General features: G+C 44.5%; 1 long non-coding RNA gene and 1 pseudogene across 1 annotated transcript in view; one reads left to right on the top strand and one right to left on the bottom strand.

Moving 5' to 3' along the window:
* LOC116582731 overlaps positions 1-25,771 on the top strand; it is a 66,986-nt gene that overhangs the window by 10,886 nt on the left and 30,329 nt on the right. The gene's annotated exons all lie outside the window — the stretch shown is intronic.
* Positions 24,151-25,030, bottom strand: LOC116582663 (annotated as a pseudogene).

Below are 25,771 nucleotides of genomic sequence, written 5' to 3'. Positions count from 1 at the left end.
ACCAAGGCCCAGGTTCAGTGACACTCTTGGGGTCACGCAGGGTACTCTATGGCAGAGAATGAGGGTTATTACTTAGTCTCAATCCGTGCAAAGGGAGAGGCAACCTCAAACCTGCCTTGGTAGCACCAGCATCACTCTTGCCGTGGGACCTTGTCTCCGTCCTTGCAGCCAGGGGACAGCATGGTCACACTGTCAAGAGCAAAAAACGCACAGATCCCTTCCACATTCCTCAGCTTTGCCTGACAGCATCAACCGGGCAGCTCAAATTGCTCCACCTCCAGCCCTTGCCCTCTCCGACCTGCCGAATCCTGTGTTTGCCCCACTCACGTGCCGTTTCTTCACATCAGAAGTGAAAACCCATCCCAGCGCACAGTACAATCTTCCATGCCTTTCCATGGCTTAGCTGAGCTTTTCTTTTAAACCCTTATTCTGATCTTTGTTTCATGTTTACAGAAGTGGATTCCTTTTATTCCTTTACCCAGCCCTCCCCCCCCCCCACACCCAGGAATAATCCCTTTGGAATTTAAGCTTTTAAAGAGCAATTCCTTGGATTATTTGAAAGGCAGCCCTCCCCCTCCTGCAGGGAGCGGGTTCTGTGGCCCAGAGCTGTATGGGGACACAGGGACACACACCTTGATGATGCATCAATCAGGAGGGGAAAGCTCAGGCCTCCAGAAGGAAAGGAGCTCTGGCTCTCTGCTCAGATCCAGCCTCCCCTTCCTCCAGCTTCCCTTCCGTTTCTATACTAGTTAGCATGAAGAGCAATCTTGAAAAAGAGGAGAGAGGGACTGGGTGGATGGAAGAAAATGACACTGACATGTCACCTGCAATGGGGGAGGGGAAGGATGATGTCTGCACACCTGGGGCAGGGCCCCTCATTTTTCATGGTTCCCTGGACATTGGAACATGAAGACATCTGAAGGAGGACTCCAGGGTGTGGTGGCCACCACTGTTCACCACCAGCATCCTCTGCTGTGGCCCAGCAGCTAGGAGGAGGATTGTCAGTGGGCAGCCTCGCCTGTCAGCCCCTTCAGGGATCACCTCAGCTACAGAGAGCCACCTAGACCAGGGTAGCACTCCTCTAGAGGGGCCCCACATCCGGTGACTGAGGGCGGCAGGAGTCTAAAGACTGGGCCGTGTCAGCTCAACTCAGGATCATGCTGGAAGTTGTGGGCTCACGAAGGCTGCTGTTGGGTTTCATCTCAGCGCCACTGCTCGATGCCCTTGTCTCCCTTCCACAGTTGGTTGTTCCAAGGGCGATGCCCAGTAAACATCCCGCTCACAAACTCTCTCTGAGTCCACTTCCCAGGGAGCCCAGCCCAGGAAACAGGTTGTTGACACACAAGCCAACAGTCCTAACACCAAAAGGTACCACACACTGATGTTTGCTTTGATGACACATATGCTAAATAAAGCTGGAAAGACTCAGAAGATTCTCCTGGTCCCTGCACAAATCCATGGTGTTCCATATTTTTTTCAACACGCCCACGCAGCATAATTTTGTTTTTGTTTTTGTTTTTGTTTTAAGATTTTATCTATTTATTTGACAGAGATCACAAGTAGGCAGAGAGGCAGGCAGAGACAGAGAGGGGGGAAGAAGGCTCCCCGCTGAGCAGACAGCCCTAAGCGGGGCTTGATCCCAGGACCCCAGGATCATGACCCGAGCCGAAGGCAGAGGCCCCAACCCACTGAGCCACCCAGGTGCCCTGCACCATAGTTTTATGTTCACAGGACAGTTATAAAATGAACTGTCAAAATGTTGATTCTTCTGGCATCAGTAAATTCCTTCAGTCCTCAGTGCGCATGTTTATGTACATCGTGTGGCGATAAAAAGTCCTATGAGGTAGTTACTAGTATCCCACTTTACAGCTGAGGGAGCAAGAATCGGTGAGGACAATCAATTTGCCCAACATGGCACAACTTACGGCAGAGCCAGAATTTGAACCCACACAGGCTGGTTCCAGAATCTGTGCTCTCAGGCGCCACACTCCCCTTCCTCTCAGTGCTTTGTCCCTGGACTCTCTTCTTCCTGTAGGGCTGGGGCACAGAACTGTGTCCTGATCTCCAAAACTATCAGCGTCAGGAAAGTAAAAAGAAGGAGAAGGAGAGGAAGAGGAAGAAAAAGGAGGAGGAGGAGGAGGAGGGAAGGGGAAGATCAGAGAAAAGAATAGCACAGACTTGAATATAAATGGCAAAACTCTAAGTAAAAATTTCTAAACTTACAAACATGATTCTCGGGGCGCCTGGGTGGCTCAGTGGGTTAAGCCTCTGCCTTCGGCTCAGGTCATGATCCCGGGGTTCTGGGATCGAGCCCCACATCGGGCTCTCTGCTCCGCAGGGAGCCTGCTTCCTCCTCTCTCTCTCTGCCTGCTTCTGCCTACTTGTGATCTCTGTCAAATAAATAAATAAATAAAATCTTTAAAAAAAAAAAAAGACAAACCATAGCTCAGTCAGTTAAGTGTCTGCCATCAGGTCAGGTCCTGGGATTGAGCCCCACGGCAGGCTTCCTGCTCGGCGGGGAGTCTGCCTCTCCCTCTGTTGCTCCTGCTGGCTCTCTCTCTCTCTCAAACAAATAAATAAAATCTTTAAGAAAAAAAGTGTCCATAGAAATGTAAAATGAGCATATACCAAACATTTGTTTAACTGACTGTATTAGTGTCCTAGGACTGCTGTAACAAATTACCACAAACCAGATGGCTTAAACCAGTAAAAGTTTATTCCTCTCACAGTTGTGGGGCAGAAGCCGAAAATCACAGTGTCACTAAGGCTGGACTCCCCCAAAGGCTCTAAGGGAGACTCCTTCCTGGCCTCTCAGCTTCTAGCGACTTCGCCATTTCTGTGGCCTCCTCCGCCTCACCTCTCTGCCTCCCCCACCTCCAACTTCAGCTTGCAGCCTGTTCCTCCTCTTCTTCTCTGTCCCTTTGAAGGACACTTAGCATTGGATTGAAGGCTCCCTAGGGGTTCCAGGATGATCTCATCTCAAGATCCTTGATTTGATTACATTTGTAAAGATCCTTTTTCCAAATAAGGTGACATTTACAATTTCAGGGATTTGGACAGAACATGTGTTTCTGAGAACCACCATTCAATCCACTACAAGCATTAATGAGGGAACTAGGGTAAAGTAAATTTAAGGAAAATTAGAGAAACAGAGGTTTATCTAGTCAGTCAGAAAAGGCATGCTAAGAGAGCTTTGCTAAGTTGGAGACAAATCCAACGGCTAATGCCTCGCAAGGTGATAAAACTGTAACTGTAACCTGGTGTTATCTTTCTCTACAGAAATCTATTTGGACAAAAATCTATAAGTTAACACATGACTTTACAAATTCCCTAATCAATAGTACATGGTAAATTAAGCAAAGTATATCTCTTAGACCAGCACTCTCTAACAAAACTTTCTACAGGGATAGAATATTCTCTACCTGGGCTGTCCAGTCCAGGAGCCACAGGCCACATGTGACTAAGGAGCTGCTGACATGTGACAACTGTGGCTGAGAAACTGAATTTGGAAATTTATTTCGTTGTAATTAGAGTTTAAATAGCCACAGGTGGCTAGTGGCTACAATATTGGATGATAAGATCCTAGAGAACAAAGTAACCCTTGATAGGGCCAGAGAGACCATGTTCTAATGCAACATTGAAAGGATCTGCTGTTACCTAATTTCCAAGTTGTCATAACTTTTCTTAAGACCTTAGAGTGGGAGATGATGGAGAGTGGTGGGGACTGCGCAACTGGCCATCCTGTGTTTGTGTAGTTGGGAAAGCACGTCTATTTAGTTCCGATCGATCACTGCCCTGTTGCCAGAACTATTCATTTTTCAGGAGAGGCCAGGCATGTGGGTTTTCATACAAAATCTGAGATCAACGAATATTTATAAAGCATCTGCTGTGGCCGGGGCCCGACGGGGAAGCAGGTCATCATAAGAGGGAATAAGACACTGGCCTTGCTCTCACAGGCTACTAGACGACAGACACAGCACGGAGTACTTTGTAAAGTGCAGCGATGAGGTGAGCCTTGGGTGTCCCGGGAGGCAGGGCACACCTGCCTGCAAGTGGGCAGTTAGGGGACGAGAGGGTGATCACTGTGCTGAACCTTAGGTAGGAGTTGGCCAGGTGAGGGGAGATGGAAGCAGCTTCTCAGGCAGAGGCACCAGCCCCGTAAGAGGCAAGAAAATGTGGTCCTGCCCATAGTGTAGCATGGGAGGGAGATTTGGAGCAGTCAGAATCATTAGAGCTTCAAACCTGAGGCCAGAAGTGTGAAGAAGTAAAAGGAAAGAGGAAGCAAGAATCAGATCACAGAAGATATTACTGTCTTTGACATGATGTGGGGGCATTTTGTCACTGGCTTATCAAGATGGTGAGATGAACAAATGAACGAATACAGTCATTTATTCTTTTTTAAGATTTTTATTTATTTATTTGGCAGAGAGTGAGAGAGCACAACGAGGGGGAGCAGCAAGCAGAGGGAGAAGCAGACACCCACTGAGCAGGGAGCCTGACTCAGGGCTGCAACTCAGGACCCTGGGATCATGACCTGTTTCTGTGATAACTATAGTCCTGACCATTATAATTTTCAGTATCTGCACTATTGTCCATCCAGTGGGCCTCACATATAGTATTTATCCTTTACACATTTAGACTGTTTTATTAATTTTCATATTAATGAGCATAAACATCTTTACGCATACATATTTTTCCTCTTCTTTTCTCAGATAACTTCCTTAGGCTAAATCTCCTGAAGGGAGAGATTTCCTGTGTCAGAGGGAATACTTCGTCTTAGAGCTTGTAATAAGAGTCACCAAATTGGGGCACCTGGGTGGCTCAGTCGGTTAGGCGTCTGCTTTCTGCTCAGGTCATGATACCAGGGTCCTGGGATTGAGCCCTGCATTGGGCTCCCTGCTCCATGTGGAGTCTGCTTCTCCCTTGCCCCCTCTGCCCCCTCATTCATGCTCTTTCCCACTCTCTCAAATAAATAAAATCTTTTTTTTTTTTTTTTAAAGTTGCCAAAGTGTTTTCCAAAAGGAGTAAGGAGGGAGACCTTGGTAGGGAGAATGCACCCGCACGTGTGTGAGAACACCAGCCCGCACGGATAGCAGCCATCATACTCTGTGAGGGCTGGAGCCTGGGATGCCCACGACTGTGTCTGCAGCGCCTGGCACACAGGAAGAGCTCAATAATGGAATGCGTGACTGACTTCCAAGCCCAAGGTTTGCAGCCGAATTGTGGTTGCGCTCCCAAGGATAGGAACGGCCCCATCAGGAATGGATATCCAAAAGGAATGGATATCTTTTTGTAGCTGCAGCTTTTGATGAACAGAATGGAAACCGGATAGATGTTTATGGAGACTGAGCACGAAGACAAGCTGAGCACAGGATCCAAGCTCCCCCTCCAAATCTGTAGAAAAGACTTAAAAGATACATATGCCTTAAGCAAGATGTCATGTGTGTGCGTGTTCAGCCCCTCCCCATCATGGGGCCTGGGCTGTGGTGAAGTACAATATTCACAGAGACCTGAGCAGCCTCCATGGGAAGATAGGCACAGCCTTCCACTGGGTTCTCACCAACAGCCTCTGAGACGGAGATCTGTGGGAAGCTGATTTATTAGGAAATATTCCCAGGAAGAATGGGCAGGAGAATGGGGACGCATGACCAGGAAGGGAGAAGGCCGTGCATAGGGGTTCTAGCAAACAGAAGCGCTCAGAGGATAACTGGCCTCACGCAGGGAGCTCTGGAGACAGCACAGGTCACACATCAGAGCTGTCTCCACCAAGGAGGGAGGGGTCTGGAGGATTTACATCCCCTGGACTTGCTGGCAGGCAAGCTGTCCCCAGGGACATTAATGCCCTGGCAGTTCTGGCTCTTGGTATTTGCTGGCCAACTGTGGTCCAGCAGGCTGCGGTCTGGCCGGCAGTGGACATGTGGAGGCTGGCTGTCGGGGACGAAAGCACACAGAGCCTGTTCCATGAAAACGGTAAAGGGATTCCAGTGCAGGTGGATGGAGCCCTGCCAGCTCCTGCTTCAAGCTCACAGCAGTAATCACCATGAAAACCAACTCCGTGAAAGAAGACTTCACAAACAAAATGAAGTCCATTGAAAGAGGCAGAAGAGGACTCTAGAAGATGGTTCATTGGAGGTCTTGAAAATTAAGTTTTTGATCACTGACATTAAAAAAAGATGGGGCACCTGGGTGGCTCAGTGGGTTAAAGCCTCCGCCTTCGGCTCAGCTCATGATCCCAGGGTCCTGGGATCCACATCGGGCTCTCTGCTCAGCGGGGATCCTGCTTCCTCCTCTCTCTCTGCCTGCTTCTCTGCCTACTTGTGATCTCTGTCTGTCAAATAAATAAATAATATCTTAAAAAAAAAAAAAAGAAATATATAAAGTCGCAAAATGGGAACAGGTGAGAAACAAATCACTGGGCTAAAAAATTAAGGAATTCCCTGAAAAGTATGAAAAAAAAAGGAATATGGGAAATAATTTCATAAGTCTCCCACATCTGGCTATTAACATTCAGAAAAATAACAAAATAATAAACATTCAGAATAAGAACACAAAGAGGATAGATGGTGAAAACAATGCCATGACAACAGAAGAAAATTTCCAAAGTCAATAAAATACGTGAGTCCTCAGAACCAAAGTGCCTGAACAAGACCCAAGCAAGAAACGTGAAAAAGGCCACATGCATCGTGCTGACATCATCAGAAAATTTCAGAACACCAAGGACAAAGAGGAGGTCCTTAATCTCCCTGAGAGAAAGCAGATTATACACAGGATTAAAAAAAAAAAAAAAAAAAAAGACCATCACACTGACCTCATACTTTATATCAGCACTATTTGATGGCGGAAGACAGTGAAGCTCCATCTTTAAAATTCCAGTAGAAAAAGGTTGTGAACAGAGACTCAAGTGAAAATGTCATTCACCTGGGCACCAAATATAGGCATTTCAGACAAACAAGAAAATGAAAACGTACCATTCACAAACCCTATTTGAAAGGATTGTTAGAGAATGTGGTCGACAAAGCAACAGAAATTAATTTAAGAAGAGCAGCAACAGAGAAGCAGTAATAAACTCATGAGAAAATAAACAGGTAAAATGTAAAGTTAACAGGGGCGCCTGGGTGGTTCAATGGGTTAAGCCTCTGCCTTCCGCTCAGGTCATGATCCTAGAGTCCTGGGATCAAGCCCCGCATCGGGCTCTCTGCTCGGCGGGGAGCCTGCTTCCCTTCCTTTCTCTGCCTGCCTCTCTGCCTGCTTGTGATCTCTGTCAAATAAATAAATAAAATCTTTAAAAAAAAAAAAAAAGTAAAGTTAACAAAAATAAGTATTAATCAAGGCTTCCATTTATTGGACGCTTACTGTGCACTTAGAACGTGCAACACATTGCAACTTTGCTTAAGATCGGCCTCGAATAAAGTAAGCCACCAACATCTCCAAACATATAGCCTCATGGAACATCGCAGTGAACTTCAGTAAAAACCAGTAGATGCACAGAGAGGGGCCCAGCACAGTCATGACATGAAGACTCAGGTGATAATGCAGGTGTGAAATGAGGGTCTGGATGGAGCCCCTTAGCTGGGTATTTGCCAGCTGGACCAACAGTCTCTGTCCACTGAAAGGACATCCTGGATAATACACACTCCCACTGGTTTGTGTTCTTTCTTCTCAAACCACAGGTTCTGGAAACGAATTTGTGTAATTTGCCCTTCTGGTCTATTAGAGCGCTTCAATTACTCCACTGAAACCTCCCAAAAGCTTTCAAACCTTGAGCATTGACTGGCAGTGAAATTGAGGAACAGATGAGCTCAAGTCATGTTGGGGGTGTGGGGGGAGCGCTCTTGTTTGAGAAGAAAGAAAGGAGCTGCCCTTAAGTGGTTTTGTGCCAGACCCCCTCATTTATAACACCTCTTTGAAGTGTAACACGCTTTGCTTTTCTTTGATTGATTGGATCCTTTTGGAGTTAGCTCCCTCTGGCAGAGCAGGCTGTGGTGTGAGGGTGGCTGTCTTTGCTTCAGGAGTCCCGTCCACCATCCAGCAGCAAACACAGGGCATTGTGTTTCCGTATCAGGAACTTGAGGGATATCCGTCTCCTGAGGGACTCGAGATTATTAATTACTTTCCGTGAGAGAGGGAGCCTGCAGCATTACAGCTTGGCAGGTTTGCTAAAAATAGAGGCTACAGGTTATTTTTAAAAACCCTCATCCAGAGGGATCATGACCATGAGTCACATTTATCTCCGGAGTTTGCCTGCTGAAGGAAAACCACATGGCTCTGCGGACATTTTAAACCCGCCCGGAAACACTGCCACCTCTACAGAATGGCCCCTCCCACCCACCCCCACCCCCCAAAGGAGGAAATGCACAAGAATTTGGGCACATGGAATTTTAAGACCCAATTTAGTCTAGAATAGATATTCTATACCCAAAGGATAAACACTATATTCTCAGTCCTAACTCTTAACTAATGTTTGTCACGCCGGTGGATAGCTCTTTCTACTCATTGTCAGCTTTTTTTTCCTTTTCCTTTCTAAGGAATATTCATAATCTAATGAAGAAATATTCGCTGCAGAGGAGTTCCGTGGCATGGGAGGTATCAGTCTTCTCTGAGACATCAATTTCACTTGCTTACAGAACATTAAAAAGAAATTTTAAGTGATAAATGCATTAATCTACAGCTACTTATGATTAGGCCGTTCTGGCTAAAACGGAATACATTATCTGAAAGACATCTTTCATACTCCCAAGGCACTTTAAAATAATGAAAACATATAAAATAATATCTAAGTAATTAAAGTAATGGCAAATAAAATCTTAGCATTATATGGAATTGCCTATTGGAGTAATATATCTCTTTTTATAAGCCCTTTGTGATATTGCTATTAATTTTTAAGTAACAAAATATTGCTCTTGAACCAAAAATGGGATATTAACTAACACATACACTATTAATTGCTTTGCAAACGCAAAGTGCTAAATTCTGGTTTATAAAAATAAACCTTTGAGGTTATCTCATAAAATCTATACACAGAGCCCACTTCCGAATCATGTAAGCCGTAGAGGAGATTCCCCATATTAAAAGCATAGAAGTCGCTTCTTAAACCCTGGATCTCTTCTGTGCAGATCCGTGCACATCCAGAAGCCTGCTCTCATCTGCTCTTCCTTCCCACCTCACACAGTCATTTCTGTCCCTTAGCCCAGCGCCTTTCCTGATATTCAGGCATTCAGTTTCCCATTCCCTTTCAGCTCATGGGTTTTCTGAGCCACACATAGGGCACTTCTTTTTTTTTTTTTCTTTTAAAGATTTTATTTATTTATTTGACAGAGATCACAGTAGACAGAGAGGCAGGCAGAGGGAGAGAGAGAGAGAGAGAGGGAAGCAGGTTCCCTGCCGAGCAGAGAGCCCAGTGTGGGACTCGATCCCAGGAACCTGAGAATATGACCCGAGCTGAAGGCAGCGGCTTAACCCACTGAGCCACCCAGGCGCCCCTAGGGCACTTCTTAAAATGATGTACATTCTTGGGGCGCCTGGCAGGCTCAGTCAGTGGAGCATGCAACTCTTGATACCAGGGTTTAGAGGTTCGAGCCCGACATTGGGTGTAGAGATAATTTAAAAAATAATAGTAATAAAAATCTTCTTTAAAAAACAACATACGGGGGTGCCTGGGTGGCTCAGTGGGTTAAAGCCTCTGACTTCGACTCAGGTCATGATCCCAGGGTCCTGGGATCGAGCCCCACATTGGGCTCTCTGCTCAGCGGGGAGCCTGCTTCCTCCTCTCTCTGTCTGCCTCTCTGCCTCCTTGTGATTTCTGTCTGTCAAATAAATAAATAAATCTTAAAAAAAAAAAAAAAAACATACGCCAAAAAAACAACGCAAAACAAAACCGATGCCAGTTCTTTTTTTTTTTTTAATTAATTTATTTGTTTGACAGACAGAGATCACAAGTAGGCAGAGAGGCAGGCAGAGAGAGGAAGGGAAACAGGCCCCCTGCTGAGCAGAGAGCCCCATGCGGGGCTCAATCCCAGGACCCTGGAATCATGACCTGACCTGAAGGCAGAGGCTTCAACCCACTGAGCCACCTAGGTGCCCCCCCCACCAAGGCCAGTTCTTGTAGATGATATTCTGTCCCCTAGACCTGCCTGTTCTCTTGGCAACCTCCCACCATCATGACTTCTCCAGCGCTCATGTCCCACACAACTGGCCTGATCACCTGATTTATTTTTATTCAGCCAGAGTGTGATTGAGTCAGTCAGCACATCCAGAGTTACCCCATCCCAGGGAACCTATTTCTCTGGGGACCACACTCCACACTCCACTGTACATATCACTCATCCCAAGGACAGGGCCAGGAACTTGGAGTGCATGATTTAAGGAAGCACTTCCTCTTGGCTTCAGGTAAGTGCAGGGTCAGCATTTGACAACACCGAAAGGGAGTGCCTCCTTAAACTGTGCACCTTACTCACAGTTCAGCTTTTCCAGCCCCCAAGTTCCAAGTAGGATTCACTGAAAACAGCAAGCAGCAGGCAGAAAGGGAAGCTGAAGGGGAAGAGCACTCAAAACTGGATACAAGTCCCCCTTTTCCTCAACTTCCCATTCTCCCCAGCTCTCTGCATGAAAAATTCTCTCTCTGGAACTGACAGACCGGGCTCCTCAGTTTGTCCAACAAATCGTGTTTAACATAACAAACTATTTCTTGCCAGCACTCCCATAAACTCTCAGAGGGAAAACACAGGCAGTGTATATATAAAATCATGAAATGTTCTAACATAAGATGACCTATTTTCCTCTTAGAGATTTCCAATGTATATGAATATATTAGAGGTCTGAGAGTTCTTGTAGGAGAAAAAAGCAGTCTGTTTAAATTTGTAGCAACCAGCCTTTGACCACAGAGGCTCTTCTGGGAGGTGGGAGACATCTGTTAGTATCATACAGAACGAATGTTCTGAGGAACTTGGTTTAGGAAACCATAATGAAGGCGCTCCTGGGTGGCTCAGTTGGTTAAGTGTCTGCCTTCGGCTCGGGTCTTTCTTGGGGTCCTGGGATCGAGGCTTGTATGAGGCTCCCTGCTTGGCAAGGAGACTGCTTCTCCCTCTGCCTCTGTGCTCCTCTCCACTCTTGTTCTCTCTCTCTTTCTCTCTCCTCTCAAATAAAATCTTAAGGAGGAAGAAAGGAAGGAAGAAAGGATGGATAATGAAATAGATTTTGACTTGGATTTAATTCAGGAGACATGGATGACAAACTCTGCTCAGGAATAAATGGGACCAAGCACTCTATTCACCCTATTCTCAGATCAGTAAATCGAGGGGGGATGGAAAAGGGGAACCCTTCCACCTACAGGATGCAAAAGCCCTGCAGCTCATTGCTTCCTGCCTTCACAGGGAATCATTGTCCCTTGGTGGGTCCCAGGATCTTTGTATAAAAATGAGTGGAGCCCCAGGTTGGCATTCTCAGGTTCTGCTGCCGGTTGAAAACAACTTTGAAGTGGTATTTCAGAAGAATTCAGAAAAGCAGTCTCACCCAGGAAGATGTGCTTCCTTAAATACACCAGAAACATTTAGGGAAGATCTGATGGTGGGGTAACTGAGTAGTGCCAACCCCTGGGCTTGTTCAGAGTCTGAGGACAAACCCAAAACCAGCCAGAAAGACCTACTAGCGTTGTACTCCTAAACCTTTCAGTGATTTCTGTGGGGCCCAGGATTTCCAACCTGCATCAGAGTTCAGGGACTTCAGTTAATTCCAGCTTCAAGCCAACTTTGGATGTTAACACTGATTAATTGTCAGCCTAATCTTTATTCAAATATATCAATACTTTTCAGGCCAACCTAAAAAGGCAAATATTTGTCCCTTGTGCTAAAGTAACCAACTTTTAAATAATAAATAGACTTCACTTGAATCACTAATAACTATTCTTTATCAATATTCTCCCACGTTTTGAGGGATCTTGTCTAGCAAACTATATTTACTAAGTAATTAATTTGTTTTCCCTTAAAAAATTAATCCAAAGCACATATCGCTTGGCTGTCTTCCCAGCCAAAAGCAAAGACACTTGTTATAGGAGTCATATTTATTCGTTCAGCTTTAAAATTTATGTTTATTTTGTCTTACTGTAGTTTATATTTAAATAAATGTACAGAACTCCAGTGATTCTGTTTAACAAAATACCTAACGGATAGCCCGATGCGGGCGGTGTGGGCGCTGCCACGGCTGCCGACAGGGGCTTTATGGAATGGAATTCCAGCACGTTCTAATTCATCCAGTCAGTTGGTTTTTGGTGTACTACTGTGGGACCTTTCCCCCAGGAGAGCTCGTGTCCCACTGAAAATTTCCTATCCTCAATGTAATAAACCTGTCACCAAGATCATAAAAAACTGGTAGGGAGCGCTTATTAAATGCAGATCTGTGGTGCTCTGCAACAGCCCCCAACCCCCACCACTCCTCTGGCGCAAACAGAGGGGCCTGGGCTCTGCGCACCCAGCAGGCTCCATCCCAGGGGACCCAGCTGGCACCAGGAGAGTGGCAGTTGGGTTGGCAACTCCCCCAGAGACCAGAGACTCCCTTTATCCCGTTCCCTAAGGCAGCGGGTACAATTCTGACCTCTTTGGGATTCAGGGTTTCCTTTGTAAAGAACCAGCCTCTACTGGGTCTGGTTTACTTTGTCCTGGAATTCACTAGGGATTCGTACAAAGATAAAGATGCTTGGTCCCTCTTTCCTAGGTGCCCTGTCTTGGAGAAGTGAATTACTGTGCTATCAGATTGAGTTAATATCTCCAGGGATAGCGCTCTTTCCCCACCCCCTCTCCTAGTCTAGTTTTCTGCCCATCCCTCCCCTTCCCGCCAATTCAGGCCTGTTACGCAGCTGTGAGCTCACTGTCCCAGGGGAGGGATGTGCCTGAGCAGAGCAGAAACAAAGGTGACTCACTACTTAAACTCCAGGAGGCCAGAAGCCAACCAAATGTTTGTAGAAGCAAAATGTTAGACAGACGTGATGTTTGAGGGAAGATTTCCTCAGGGCTAGAGAGAGGAAGGACGTGCAAGTGTGCAGAGAGAAGCCCTCTGTCCTTCTTGCGCGCAGAACCCCAGGGAGGCAGCACCACCTGAAAGAGGTATGTAAACCCTGAAAGCTGGGCGTCCTCCTTCCGCTTATACCCCACAAAGGTAGCCAGACACCCTAGAGGAAAGGCTCTGTGGTGTGTCCAGGGAGAGCCAGCCCCACGAGATTTCCGCTCCTTGGGAAGACACAGAAACAACAGAATGAGGCCTCTGCGCCAAGCATAAGACCCAGGGGGGCGATTTGGTGTCTTGGGGTGACCTGAGTAAGAGATGACCAAGAACTCAATGATCCCCTCCAATGCCTTGACAATACGTGAGTCCTGAGAGGAGAGGTGAAACCTTGATTTAAAATAAGCTTCTGCCACTCCATTCCATTTTAAGAATGGAAACTTAAAAATTAGTGAGTTCTTATTTTTTTTTTTTTTAAGATTTTATTTATCTCTTAGAGAGAGGAGGGGAAGGAACACGAGTAGGGGGCAGAGTCAGAAGGAGAGGGAGAAGCAGGCTCCCAGCTGAACAGGGAGCCTGACACAGGACTCAGTCCCGGGACACGGAGATCATGACCTGAGCCAAAGGCAAACCCTTAACCCACTGAGCCACCCTTGTGCCCCTTGTGAGTTGTTTTTAAAATTGTTTTTTAGGGCACCAAAGGCAGAAGCCTCTGCCTTTGGCTCAGGTCATGACCCCAGGGTCCTGGAATCGAGCCTCGCATCGGGCTCTCTGCTCAGCAGAGAGCCTGCCTCTCTCTCTATCTCTCTGCCTGCCTCTGCCTACTCGTGATCTCTGTCAAATAAAATCTTTTTTAAAAAATAAAATAAAATAGGGACGCCTGGGTGGCTCAGTGGCTTAAGCCGCTGCCTTCAGCTCAGGTCATGATCTCAGGGTCCTGGGAGCGAGTCCCACATCAGGCTCTCTGCTCAGCAGGGAGCCTGCTTCTCTCTCTCTCTCTCTCTGCCTGCCTCTCTGCCTACTTGTGATCTCTCTCTTCAAATAAATAAATAAAATCTTTTAAATAAATAAATAAAATTGTTGTTTATTTTCTATCAAAGTAATAGGCTGAGATTTCTAATCACAATTTGTCCTGGGGATAAGGGAAAAGCAGCCGACCCCTCTGAGCATAGGTCCCCTGTCCAGAGTTTCCCACCCCTTTCTCCCCAACCCTCCCACCTGTCTCTTCGAGAATCTTCCCAAACTGGTGAAACCCTTATTCTCTGAGAAGCCAAATGCTTTCTTCCCCAGAAGCCGGGAACCTATTTCTCAAGTGACCAGGGTAAACATCAACCTGGGGCTTAGTTGAATAAAGGCAAGATGGTCTGAAGCCAAGGACTGAATTCCAGAAACCACTGGTAACTGACCGTGAGGAGGACCAAAGAGAAAGCTGGTTTTCCAAACCTGGAGCACGCTAATTGGATATGAGTGTACATAGGGGTAACTGAAGGTGAAGACAGGTGAATGGGGGAAATGTGCCTTTTTCCATTTGCCCAGATTCCTAGTCTTTTTTTCTTTTTCCTTTAAGTTTCCTGTGGCAACAAATTGAAGGTGACAAGAAAAAAAGGTTTAATTTGTCCCATCTTTGAACACATCATCTCCCCCCATTTCCCCTACAAAGCTAATAAAAATTATGCACACACAACTGTACCCCAACAAGATATCAAAGTTAAAGAGGCCAAGCTTATCTTTTTACAAAAATGGGAAACTGAATCCCAGAATTAATACAATAATTTCACTAAAATCTAATACTCAACAGATATATTTCGGCAGACTGATTTTCTTTGGAGAGGAAAGAATGCTTTAAAACCCAGAAGTCTAAAATGTAATATTTGCCTCCATCATTTTCTTTTGGTTTTAAAGCCCCTTACTACCCACCTCTCTCTGTGAAACCCACCAGTTGTTGAATGACTAAAACAAAGACATGAAGAAAAATGAGGTAAACTTTGAGAGCTCTGGTGCAAATCTGCCATAGATTTTCCAAACTGACCTAAGTCTTTGCAGTAGAAGTTGACCAGGAGAACCCAAAATCAAATCTTTTGGGTTTTCTATTTAATTATAACTAACATACTATATTGTATTAATTTCAGGTGTACAAGATAGTGATTTGATATTTTTATATATTATAAAATGATTACTATGAAAATTCTAGTTACCACTGTCACTAGACAGAGTTATTACAATATGATTGACTATGTTCCCTGTACTGTACATTACATCCCTGTGATTTATTTATTTTATAACTGAAACTTTGTACCTCTTAATTCCCTTCATTTGTTTTACTGGTCCCCCCACCCTACTCCCCTCTGACAACCACCAGTTTGTTCTTTGTATATAAAGGTCTGTGACTATTTTATTTTGGTCATTTTTAATTTTTAATTTTTTTTAAACTTCACAGATAAATGAAATCATATGGTACTTGTCTTTCTCTGTCTGACTCATTTCACTTAGCATAAAACCCTCTACGGCTGTCCTTACTGTTGCAAATGGTGAGATTCTATTCTTTTTCGTGGATGAGTAATATTCCATTGTGTATATATAGCTCACATCTTCTTTATCCATTCATCTGTCCATGGATACTTAGGTTACTTTCTGTATCTTGGATATTGTAAATAATGCCATACCTAGGCATACACATAGGGGTATGTGTACACATAGGCAAAAACATAGGGGTACATATATATCTTTTAGAATTAGTTTTTCCTTTTTCTTCAGATTAATACCCAGTAGTGGAATTGCTAAATTGTATAGTAATTCTATTTTTAATTTCTTGAGATACCGCCATATTGTTTTCCATAGTGGGTGTGTGAATCATTTCTACCCATGGTGCGTGAGGGTTCCCTTTTCGTACATCCTTGCCAACATTTGTTATCTCTCGGCTTTTGAGGGGGGTGACAATAGCCATTCTGACTTTTGCAGAAGGGTGGGTAATAGCCATTCAACCAAGATGATATCTCATTGTGGTTTTGATTTCCATTTCCCTGATGATCAATGAGGTTGAGCATTCCTTCATATATCTGTCAGCCATCTATGTCTTCTTTGGAAAAATACCTGTTCAGATCCTCTGCCGTTTTTTTAAATTCAGTTTATTTCTTTGTTATTGAGTTATATGAGTTCCATATATATTTTGGATCTCAACCTCTTATCAGATTTATCACATGTAAGTATCTTCTCCCATTCCGTAAGTGGCCTTTTAGTTTAGTTTTGTTGATCATCGCCTTAATGGTGCACCAATGTCAATTCTCGTTCTCTGCCATTTCCTCTCTGACACCAGCCTTCTCTTACCTTGACCAGGTCCCACTTCTCTCAAGTCATTTAAAATAGAAAAACTCTCTTCATAAGATCCATCTCTCAGTAACCCACCTAGCCAACAAAAAAATATATATGTGGAAACCTGAGATAATCCAAGTAACTAATTCTGGCAATTAATTTTAGCCTTCTCCCTCCCTGGGAGATTCAAGAGCTGCTGAAACACCAAGAAATAAATTACTGAATTTAGTTTCACTTCTCATAGCCTACCATCTGGTGAAGGTGCTAATGAGCAATGATGTGCCCCACAGGAAGGAAGAAATTAGGGGAAGTAGGAATGGGACCCGAGTACTACATGAGCTATAATCAAGCCCTCGGTGATTCAAAGTTGCCTGGACTTTTAAGCAAATCTGGTTTGGGTTTTACTTCTCTAGCTTTTATTATAGCTATTATAAATGAAAATTAGACTCCTCCAGAAAATATTTCTTTCCTTCCTTCCTTCCTTCCTTCCATCTTTCCTTCCCTCTTCGCTCCTTCCCTCCTTCCCATTCAGCAGCATTGTTGGCTATTTATAGAGTACCCATCACACCATCAGTTTTACGCTGGAATACCAAGGGTCTGAGAGTGGATGGGAATTGTCAATGTTTCCATCAAGTATTAGTGCCCTGGACTCAAACTAGATTCCTGGAGGAGAAGACAACTCAGGAGTGGCATCATTTGGGGCACCTGGGTGGCTCAGTTGGTTAAGCATTTGACTCATGATTTGGGCTCAGGTCTTGATCTCAGAATTGTGAGATGGAGTCCCATGTCAGGCTCCACATTGGGCATGGAGCCTCCTTAAGAGTCTTTCTCTCCCTTTTCCTCTGCCCCCTCCCCTCTACAAAATGTGGCATGATTTATCTTTATTTGTAACTAGTATTAATATACAGACTTTAACAACCAGAATGCTTCTATTGTCTCCACTGAAATCTTGTCCTTGTCTCTTTCAATATGGTCACTGAAGAATGAGCAAGGTGGGACTGCTTTTTCATTAAGTTTTGTTGTTGTTGTTGTTGTTTTAAGTAAATTCTATTCCAAACGTGGGGCTTGAATTCAGGACCCCAAGACCAAGTGTCACATGTTCTACAGACTGAGTCAGTCAGGTGCCCCACAATAAATATTTTCTTAAAAGCAAAATTGAGTGAGCAGGAGGGAGGACCCTAAATATAGATTTCTTCAGATGACACAGGTTGAAGGATTCTTAAACCTAAGTAAGTTAGGAAGTGCAGAATAATATAATGCATGTGATACAATGGACATTTGACAGATTTACTCCAGAGTCAATATGCAAGGTAATGAGAGATTTACTTTGCTGTAGAAAAACCCATAGTTTGCACCTCCAGATATCTATTTTGATTTCCACCCTAGCATTTTATTATCAGCATCTGTAGCTCTGAAAATGTGTTAGAGTGATTTTTTGCTTAAATAGAACAAAAACATTGCTTCACTAGAGCATGGATATAAGAGAAAAAAAAAATCCCATCCAGTTTTATAAACTGAAGCTGTAATAAAGTGATTGATTAATACACTGCATGTCTTTTTCTGGGCCTCTCACAACCCTAATAAAATTTAAACCACTAAATATAAGATAATTGCCTTCTGAAAGGAAAGGAAAATGTGAGGACTATTGCCTGTCTTCTTCAATTCAATACCAAATAATAGTATTAGAACTAGGTTCTAGGAAATACAGCCCTGGACATATAGAGCCAGCATTAGGCAAGCCAGGAAATGTGTTTCTTCATCTCTCATTTTCAATGTATCGCATTTGGTTTTCTACTTCACCTCCCAGCCTTTATTTATCATGAAGTACTAAATCAGATAAATACATAAAATATTTGCAATTATATATTGTAAATATATAATATTTACATAAAATATTAAACATACAAAAATTAGTTGAGATAAAAAGAATATCAGACAGCAGAGGAGAAGAGAACCAGCTTTGGAGTTTATGAACCCATATGCAAATCCTAGCTCTACATTGCAATAGGCTGTGTGGCCTTGGACAGGTCCCTTCATCTCTCTGAGACCAAATGTTCCTGTCTGAAGAAACGCAATAGTATTCTTTAATCCCATTGGGTTTGTTGTAAGAATTAAATGAGACGATGGCAATGAAATGCACGGTTCGCACTCAGTAAATGGTTTTCTTCAATGAGCCCACGGAAGTGAAGTTTTAATAGTTCAGTGTATTGTCACTTTTCATAAGTAATTTTTTTGCTTTTGCATTTTTATGACTTTTTGAGGCATTAACTCAAAAAAAAAAGAGGAAGCCCTGTGGGAATTTCCCTTATTGTGGCAGATCAATTGAGAAAGATGCACTTGAGACTTCAGGGCCTTTGGGGAATTTGTCCAATCATGTCACCAAGATATTCTAAGATACAATCTTCTATATGTGTCCAGAGCTAAATGTGTCACCAAAGAATGCCTGGCTTTCCTGTTTCTGTTGGTAATATCATTGGTGCTCTTATTTGGGGCAATAGTGGCCCAGGGCATGGCCCCCAGAGAGAACTCCAGGAATGAAGTCCCTCTGACACGAAGGCCATGCCCTTCTCAAGACGTTCTCGCAAGCAGGGCAGAGCATTAGGAATATCGGTCTAGGACAGTGCCAACCTACCCTGTCATCGCTGCAGGATTATGAGTAGCATTTCCTCCCTTTGTCACTCTTAAAGTGATCCCAGTTTGAATGGTAAAAATTACATAGTTAGCCCAATCAGAGTGAAGCATATATGCATGGGGACAGTAAGTCACAGAGGGACACTAATTCATAGACTCCAAGATTGTACCAATGCTGAGACACACCACCATGTCGTGTTCCATCAAGAAAGAAAAATACTCACTGTGTTAGTTTGCTAGGGCTGCCTAGCAGACTGAGTGACTCACACCACAGAGAAATATTGTCTCACTGTCCCAAAGCTCAAAGTTCAAACATAAGACAGCAACTGAGCCGGTCCTTGTTGGCCACTCTCCTTGGTTGGTAGGCGGCTGTCTTCTCTGTGGGCCTTCACCAGCTCTTCCCTCCATGCTTGTCTTCGTCCTACTCTCTTCCTCATGTAAGGACACCAGTCATACTGAATGATGGCCCACAATGAAGTCCTCATTTAACTCTATCATCCCTTTAAAGATCCTGTCTCCAAACACAGACACATTCTGATGTACTGGAGGTTAGGACTGTAACATAAGGATTTTGCAGGATCGTAATCCAGCCCATCATCCTGCAGACACCTATCAAACTCTGGCCCGCCATCAGTTGTCAGATGCATCCTGATGTCAGAGATGTTTCCATGTGAACAAGTGTGCATGTCAGAACTACATAATTCTAAAACGTGGTCGTCTGGGAAGGGGGAGGACGAGGGCCATTCTATATGCTTTGGCTCATGTGGGCATGGAAATTTATACACCTCTTCCTCTGAAATGGTTGTTTTCTCCCCTTCATCCTCCTGAGGGGCCTGAAAGAGGAAGGGAGAGCATCGCTGCCCAGATTGTGATCTTGATTGCTTCCCCTCCCTGGTGCCTCACTTCCTGTCAATTCTGTAACAGGGCCCATGACAGCTCCTTCCTTTCTCCCTACCCACACCTGCATCGGCCCTTCACTCATACCTAGACAGTTTCCATAGCTTCTGAACAGGTCTTCCCACACCCATCCGCTTCTTTCCCCTCCTCATCCACCTTAACACAAGCATCGATCTCCAAAACAACACTCAAAATGGCAGCCTTGGTCACACCACACCCCTCACAGAAAGTCTTAACTGGCCCTTCGTTCCTAAGGAATAAGATCCAAGTGTGTCTTAGTCTGACACTTAAGTGAAGCCCTCCAGGCTCAGACTGGCCCCCAGTCTCCCAGCCAGCTTCATCTGGTGACCCTCCACCATGGCCGTGCACACCCACCTCCAGGCATTTGCAGATTCCACACCCGGAGTCTGGCAGGCTCATGCACTGGGCCTGTCTGAATGCTGCCATGTAATTATTACACGTAGTTATTTGCGTCTGACTGTCCAGCTAATAGCCATCCAAATTATGAAGACTGTAATGTGCTCCATCAACCACATGGGCTGAGAAAGGATTTGTTTCTCCGTGGCTGCTCCAGAAAGAATGAAAAGTATTTACTCCACCCCCTCTTGTCTCCCTCCCCTGAGAGAAGGTAGCTGAGTCTTTGTCCTGGAAGTCTGACTTCCCTTGGCCCCAAGGAGAGTTAACGAGTCTTTTTGTGTGTTTTCTGTGGGAAAAAGAGAAACTGCCTGGTGGGATGGCCTTCCCCTTTGTTTTCTGAGGTTTAGGCCACAAGTTAAAATTGATGGCTTGGGATATCTTTTTATTTGGCCTGGAAGTATTTTACATGAATTTAAAATATTAGTTGCAATTTTCAAAAAGGAGGCAATTTCCCATGAGAATCTAAATTTCTGGGTTCTTTAAAAAAAATAATAATAATAACAGATTTAGCATCTCTGGGTCCCTATAGTCCCTTGGCAAAAATTGGCAGGATCTGAGTTATTCTGGTTCCCATAAGACAGATCGCATACTTTCCAGTTTACCACAGTAACCACCACTCCCCAAGACCTTACAGGACGACCGTCATCCATTTATGTACCTGCCTATTCTTGTGAACATCTGAGTTTCCGGCCCCTGCCACGGGTGATTTACCTGAAGGATTGAGGGGAAGAAGATGGTGGCCACGAGCTTCAAAAGTGAAAGGGAGCGTGGATGTCCTATAGGTCTCTAGAACATGGGCCTCTTCTAACATACCTTCTGTTTTTTTAATTTTACTAAATTTTCGATCTGAATTCCAGTAGAGTTATATTAGTTTCAGGTGTACAATACAGTGATTCAACAATTCTATACACTACTCAGGGCTCATCATGATACAAGTGCTCTTTAATCCCCCTGATCTATTTCACACATCCCCTCCCCCCAACACACCCTAACATAGCTTCTTGAGGGAGGAGCAGGACCAGGGATAGAGATGGCTGTGTGGGTACCCCTGAGGACTGGGCTTTAAGTGTTTCACCTTGACAGTGTCCAGAAAATTCCTCATGGTTGAGCTGTGTCCAGAGGAACTGGATCTACCCTCGCAACCACGCACAGGGATACCCGCCTGCAGGGAACATGGGCAAAGAGCAAGAGCAACAGGGAGCACACCCACCAGCGACGGGCCTATCTCCATTGTTCTGCCTGCATAATCCTCCACGCCCTTGTACAGCCTAAGTGGGATGGGGTGGATGCATTGCACTCATGATGACAACCCTTCCCAACCCTCCACGTGGTCTGTGGTGTAACTCCTGCAGATGTTCATTATACAACTCGAGAGAGTGTGTGCGTGTGTATGTGTGTGTGTGTGTGTTGCCTCTCAAGTTGACATTTGACTCTCCACCAGCCCAATGAGAGCCCGGTGAGAGCCCAGAACTTAAATCTAATTATTTATTTATTTTCTTTCTTTTTTAATTTTTTCTAATCTCTGCATCCAACATCAAACTCATGACCCAAGATCCAGAGTCAGGTGCTCTACTAACTAAACCAGCCAGGTGCCCTTAATTTAACTCTTTTTAAATTTTTTTATTTATTCTTTTGCCAGAGAGATCACAAGCAGGCAGAGAGGCAGGCAGAGAGATGGGGGGAAGCAGGCTCCGCACAGAGCAGAGAGCCTGATTCGGGGCTCAATCCCAGAACACTAAGATCATGACCTGAGCTGAAGGCAGAGGTTTAACCCACTGAGCCACCCAGACACCCCTAATTTTTTAACAAATGTAATATGCCTTACTCCTAAGTATGGCTTAGTGATTGAATTCTGTTACAAAAAATAAATGTTTCTCAAAGACAGGAACCTTGCTTGGTCCTCCCATAGTGTTTTGCAAAATAAGTACTTGTTGACTCTAACTACAGTTCTCCGTATGAAGGTCCTCTCCCTGGTAAACTTAAGTGTTCTGTTTTGCTGGATCCTGGGCCAAACTGGCTTTTGCTACCCAAACTCACTTGAGGCTAAAAGTCATTTCTGTGATTTGCAGTGAAGAGTTTCCTTAGCAGATAAGTTTCATGTATATAGACCAGTCGGTGTGTGATCCGTCCAGGAGGGAGTTCAAACAAAGCTCTCTGCCATTAGTACTCTGTCCTCTGCCTTAAAATTTTGAGTCCCTCTGGTAACAAATTTCACTTTTAGGAATTTGTTGTAAGAAAATAATCAGGAGATATGAGCCAAGACTTAGGTGCATAGATGTTTATTGTAATATATTAATTACACCAGCAATAATAGGAAGCAAGCTCCACATTCGACCCCTGAGGAGTAAAATAACGTTCCGACATATTTATACGTTGGAGCAGCAGGCAGTGTTTGGAAACCATGTGCTTGGGTATTGAAGGGAATGAGGGAATGGTTACATACATTCCTAAGACCTCAAAATATGTGGTCAACATTTGGAACGGGGTGGGACTATTATTAAAAATATTTACTCTCTTCTCGAGCTCTTGACTGGGGTTCGGTTGTGAGATTCATTTTAACTGCTGGGATATAAGCAGATGTGATGCTAGGGGAGGACTGAAAAGCCATTGTGTGATTTGGCTTCATCTCTTGAGCCTTTGCCATTGCCAGGAGAACATACCTAAGCTAGCCCACTGGGTCTAGAGAAGGATGACAGGTGTGTGCAGCCAAACCAAACCACGCCAGCTGGGTACAGTCTGGTTCAGTCAACCCCCAGTGAACCCACAGATCCAAGAGAATAAAGCATTGGGAATCCACCGAAGGAGACCCGGGAGGTAGCTGTTGTGTGGCCCTGGATGATCACAGATGGATATAGGAAGAAGCTACACTCCAATTCGAGAAAGATCTTTTCTCCAGTGATAAAGCATACATGGACTTGTGCAAATAGTCCTTTGCTTTTCTCTTCAAGTGTCCATTTGATCCATACTGAGCTCACCCAGGTTCAAGGGGTGGGGGGGGGGGGTAGTCCTCACTCCTCAGAGGACTATCACAGTCCCAGTATAAGAAAAACATGTAGGATGGGAGATCATTTACGGCCTTTTTTGGAAAATATAATCTACCATATAAAATTCTCAGAACATTGTTTTATAAGCACTATGTATGCGTTAGCTACTTTCGTTCAACAAATATTTACTGAACACGTACTACATACCAGCTACCAAGCTACAACCTGGAGATGAGCAGCGAACATCTCGGGGGGTCCCTGTGCTCGTGGGTTAGCCGAAGAAACGCTGCAGGCTGAAACCCATTGTAAGAACCATGCCCTGTAACTGGCCAGATGAACTATTGGGCTGGAGATAATTTTCTAGTGAGTAGGCCAACCCCAGAGGACCAGAAAATAATTCTGGCTATAGACGTATTTTGCTTGACTGTGTCTGCTGGATGGAGGCTTTGCTGGCAGCTTCTCTGAGTGTAGAATGAAGAGGCCAGGGTTCTCAAAGGGCTTAGAGTCCAATTCTATTTCTTTCAAGCAGTTACTATAGCTTTAATGCAAAGCAGGTGTTGGGCTTCATTTAAAAAAAAAAAAAAAAGAACTAAAGGGACCTAGCTCAGCTTTGTAGTAGCTTGCGACTCAAAGTATGATCTCGGCACAAAGTGTGGTCAGATGGTGTCAGCAACACCTGGGAGTCTCATAGAAATTAGCATCTTGGGCTCTGCTCCTGAACTAATGAATCAGAATCTGCATTTTTAAAAATTTAGCTGTGGTAAAATCCCACATCGGGCTCCTTGCTCGGCAGGGAGCCTGCTTCTCCCTCTTCCTCTGCCTGCCTCTCTGTCTGCGTGTGCTCGCTCGCTCTCTCTCCCTCTGTCTCTGACAAATAAATAAAATCTTTAAAAAAAAAAATTTATCATCTTAACCATTTTACTTATTTTTTTAAATTTTATTTTCTTTCTTTTTTTTTTTTCTTCATGCCGTATGACCTTTAATTAGGTATAGAGACTTCCAATCACGTCACCTAGGGACCAGCAGGGACCTGCTGCTCTGTTTGGCTGTCAGTCTCTTGTCTCTCTCTTCAGCAATGGTGAGGTGGATACCCTTTTCACAGGGATGAGAAATCCATGGCTTGTTGCCTTTGCCATTAACAAAAATGTTGGAGCGTCAAGTGACAAAGCTGTTGCCACTGGCATCTTTCACATGAACCACATCAAATGAACCAGGGTGTCTCGCTTTGTTGGTGATCGCACCAGTTCTCCCCAGGATAGCACCCCCAGTCACCAGACACAGATTACCAGTGTCAGACTTGATGGAATCAGTAATCTTTCTGGTCTCCAAATCAATCTGAATGGTGTCATTTACCTTGATGAGGGGATCAGGATAGTGGATTGTAAGAGTCACCAGATGAGGGATTCCTTTCATCCCCACAAAGATCTTTCTCACACTGCATGACTTATACTTGGCCTCCTTCAAGTGCAATCCGATGAACAGCAAAGCGGCCCTTGGTGTCATAGATCAGACGGAAATTCTCCCCGGTCGTGTCAATGCTGATGACATCCATAAAACCAGCAGGGTAGGTAATATCATTTTGGACCTACCATCAATCTTAATAAAATGCTGCATACAGATCTTCTTTACTTCATCTCCTGTTAGGGGATACTTAAGTCTTAGGAAAATGATGAAAGGGAGACATTCTCTCAGCTTATGGGGACCAGTAGATGGGCAAGAGTGAACACACCGGTCAGTTTATCCAGCATCCGATGCTTTGGAGTTGCTACACGCTTCCGATGCTTCTTGGGACCATGAGGCATGGCTGCGCTGGGCATGAGAAGAGATTTTTTTTTCCTTATTTTTTTTATTTTTTAAGTCATTTCCACACCCAGCATGGAACTCAGTGCAGTACTTGAACTCATGACCCTGAGATCAAGACGTGAGCAGAGATCAAGAGTCAGATCCTTAACCAACCAAGCCACCCAGGTAGCCCATTTAACAATTTTTTAAGGTTTTTTTTTTTTTTTTTTTTTAAGTAATCTCTGCACCCACTGTGGGGCTCAAACCCACAACCCTGAGATCAAGAGTCACACATTCTTCCGACTGAGCCAGCCAGGCACTCCTCATCTTCACCATTTTTAAGAGTACAGTTTAGTGACTTTTACATTGCTCTACAGACATCACCAGCATCTGTCCACAGACCTCAGCATCTTGCAAAACTGAACTCTGTAACCATTAAACAGCAGCTCCCCACCCCCTTCCCCGTGTCTGTCTCTATGAATTTAAGTACACCAGGGACCTCATATAGTGGAATCATACAGTATTTGTCCTTGGGAAACTGGCTTATTTCACCTAGCACAATGTCCTTGAGTTTCATCCATGCTGCAGCAAAATAAGCATCTTCAGGTCCTGAGTGTGCACAGTAAGGTCGGAGAAGCCCTGCTGTACTAGACTACTGGGAGCTGAGACAGGGCCCGAAATAATGTCCAGGAGCACAGTGCCACCTGGGGTTCAGACTTTCCTTACTCCTCCTCCAGCCAGCACTTTGGGGTCATCTTCAG

This window comes from Mustela erminea, chromosome 1, assembly GCF_009829155.1.
Source record: "Mustela erminea isolate mMusErm1 chromosome 1, mMusErm1.Pri, whole genome shotgun sequence".
Classification (NCBI taxonomy): domain Eukaryota; kingdom Metazoa; phylum Chordata; class Mammalia; order Carnivora; family Mustelidae; genus Mustela; species Mustela erminea.
This window is presented reverse-complemented; position numbering and strand designations above follow the sequence as displayed.